We start from the raw sequence: 3,834 nt of genomic DNA on the forward strand, positions 1-3,834 counted from the left end.
CTTTTTTATGTGATAGACCAGCTCGATAAAAAATGTTAATAGTAATCAAGAATCCTCCAACAACTTATACACATGCGTACGAAGATGAGGAGTTTAATACGGTGATTAGTTATGAGAATGAAAATGTATTGTCCCCTTTAGACAAAAAAAAAATTGGGGAAGGAATCCAGAGACGACTGTTACCGCAAAGACGGTCGAGATTTAATTATACGTACTAAGGTATGCATTTCTTTCTTGATAATCTACTGATGCATTTGTTAAATCTGAAACGTTAAGTTGTCAACATGTACATTTGTACAAGTGTAGCTAACGCTTACATTTGATTGTATCAGGAACACGTGGACCCTTTTTGATTATCACGGACGTCGACCATTGGCTCACATCTTTACTTAATATTAGACTAGTATAATATAGGTGTAAGATATTATGTAATATTTTCTCATTATTTGTTGTGTCTCATTATTATGTAATATTGTCTCATTATTTGTTGAATCTCATTATTAGTTATTATGTAAATATGCTTAAATATGGCTTTGATAAGAAATGGTATATTAAGCTATTTACAAAGCTGATTGGAAGTTATAGGGACTAGATCATCATTGATTGATTTTCGGCTTGCAAGGTAGCCGTAATTACCTGCCATGTACACATTAACCTAAGCGATTTGATTTATATCATAATTACCTAGGAAGTATAAAAGCCAATATTTAATTGACAATAATATCTTATTTTCTTCCTATAAAAGACAATATTTTATTGAATTTGAACCATAAAATACTAACACTAACACTAAGACATCATTAGTATTAATTTTTAGCCACCACTACTAAAATGAAATATTACCATATTAGACTTATACCAAACATAGAATAAAGTTAGGTGATTATTTTACCTTAACAACATCAGGCCAACCATTAACATAAATTAATACCATATCAAAGCTAAATTCCATGCATATAATTAATAAGTAGTAGATACAAAAAGTAACATCTTACCACATTTAAGTGATCAAAATATATAATCTTATATAAACATAAAATATCTAAACAAAATAGATCATGAACAGTGATTTGTCTTGACTCCAGTTGAAACTGACCTTCACCCCCACATCCAGCAAGTTCTCGTCCAGAAAATCGCCCCACTTACGAACCTTGTAATAACGTGACTGATAATACCTATCATTCCGGCGAGAAAATGTTTCAAAAATCTCCCCATAATCACCAAGTCTGAACTTCAATCTGAAGTTCCTCGAGTGGATGTCGAATCAGTTCACAAATGCAACGGGTATTTTCTGCAATATTGAAAAAAAATTCAAGTATAAAAATAACTTATTATACAATAATATTTTATTGAAATTATAGTAAATAAGAGAATAGTTATAACTTACCATATAACCCTTAAGCACCCTCTTGAAGGTGTAATCAAATTCCAGCCCTTAAACATTCGTGTATTCTTCTTGAGTAAATCCAAAAGTACATGCATACATATCAAATCGTTTGATCAAACTTTAAAAATATCAAAATAGGATTCATATAATAGATTGTATAATTAATAACCCTAATTCATTTATTAACTACATTCATTATGCAAAACATGAATAGAAAGGATGGCGAAATCGTGCATGGTTGCATACACTAGTTATTCATAAATCAAACGTGTAAAGCATGAAATACCTTATTATCGAATATCATCGTGAAGGACAACGACTTGAGTTTGAATTCCTTTGAAAACCGACTAGGGACATGCAGATACTTGCATTTGCCATGATATTTGTGATAGAGTTTTTCAATTTTATCTTGTTGATCAGCTGCTTTTTTTTAATCATTCCCACTCCTCTTTCTCCATTCTTTCCGCAGTTGACTTGCAGATACTCTCTAGTTCCTCAAAGTTCATGTGACTCGGTTGTTTTTTTTTTAGAAACCATGAAGTCTCAAATATGCCATGAACCTTTGAGTATCTCTGTTTTTTTTTTCCTTTTCTTCCTCAATTCCTTCACTTCCTCATCAAGTAATACATGCAATTCTTCATCACTCATCACAGCCAGAGTTTTAAATTTATAGCCATGATGCATCAAGCTAATTATCTTGGAGTCTTCCCTTTTGGCTTCATCTAGCATGATCTGAATGTTCTCCCTGTGAGTATCAGTCATATTGACATGTGAAGAATCATTCCCTTCATCTTCTATATCAGACAAATCGATGAGTGCATCAGTTTTGGGTTCATCCATTTTAGGCTCATTTTCAGTGTCAGTTGGCTTGACTACTTGTAGAGGTACATCATTTATAGGGTTTTTCTTTTTCTTTGGCTGAGATTCCTCATAACTCATCTTTCTCTTGCCTTTTCCTCTTCGTAACATATTTCTTGGCATACATATTCAAGTAATCAGCATCCCAAATTTCTTCATTTTCTTAATATCATCAATTACATGCTAATCCCATATCGTATCCAATGTTTGAGCCACATTTATTGCATCATATTCGTCAGTATCCAACTGACTAGCATCATTTTCATTTTTAGTTTATCAGCAGTGGTAGTAGGAATGGCTTGTTCGGGCTTAGGTGATTTAGATTTTATTTTATGAGTTTTGGGAGATTGCTGAAATTGGTAAATAACAATAGCTAATGAGTTGTCAACCTCCTCCACATGTTGCAACCTCAGCAATCCCTCAATCACTTCCTGCTCTATCTTCCCCTTTCCTTCATCCAAGTTCTTATTCAACTCCATCTCCTCCAATAATATCCTCTGATCTTCAAGTTCCTTGTCAGATAGGAATCTTGAAATCATCTCCCTTTGTATCCATTCACCCATAATTTCATCATGCATTTTCACAACATTCTCATTAGATTCATCAACCATCCTCCAATACTTCAGCTTCATATCCTCCATCATCTCTCTCCTCCACTTCATCCTCATCCTCCTCACTTCCATAAGCATCAAATAGTGATTTTAACACATCATCATTAATAACATATTCAGGCAAATTCTCCCCTGGTTTGGTGCAACTGAGGTCTTCTCAACCTCACTAACCTGGTATTGAATTTTTATTAGAACCTGATCTAGTTGAGATTGTAATTCAATATTTCTTTTCTTCAGCTCATCACTTTCCTTCCTTAGATTGCAATTTTCAATTAGTACATCCATATGTCTATTAAATAATTAGAAATGTGCATCAATGGAAGGGGAGTGGATTGGTGATATGGGAAATGGGTCAGGATTTTTGGTTTGTATGGGTTCTTGAGGTGGGATTTCTATGATATTTATGTTAGTTGAGGGTAATGGGTTTATGGTTCCTATTGTAGGTGTATATGTGTGTATGATTTGGAAATTTGGGATATGTGGTTGGTCAGTTGTTTGTGAATGGGTTGGGGATTGGTATGGTGTATTGGGCTGGTTTATAAGGTGAGCTGGAACATGTTCAGGTATGTATGGTTCATGGTTAGGATGGTCTTGGATTAGGTTTTGGGTTGGTGAGTGGGTTTGGGTTAATGGTTGGTCTAAAATTTGTGTTTGAGTTTGGGTTGGTGATTGGGTTTGTGTTTGTGGTGGGGATGGAATATATGTATCATATGTTTGGTATTGGGGTAGTCATTGGTCTTGGATTAATGGTTGGTTTTGGGGTAAGGTAGGTGGGGTAGAAATGGGTTGGGTTGATGTCTCCCCCTGAGCCTCATCATGTACTTCTTCAATGTTTTCCTCCTCCACAACCACACGATCACCATCATCATCTTTGACAGCATCATTACCATCACCTTCATCATCAGAATCAGATTCTTCATCATCCTCACTCTCTTCCTCCTCAGCAGTCACCCTAGGTGATTCTTGTACCTCATAACT

Source organism: Bidens hawaiensis, unplaced genomic scaffold (genome assembly GCF_021521415.1).
Source record: "Bidens hawaiensis isolate Kalapana, Puna unplaced genomic scaffold, B.hawaiensis_p1.1 tig00027796_1, whole genome shotgun sequence".
In the NCBI taxonomy this organism is placed as follows: Eukaryota; Viridiplantae; Streptophyta; class Magnoliopsida; order Asterales; family Asteraceae; genus Bidens; species Bidens hawaiensis.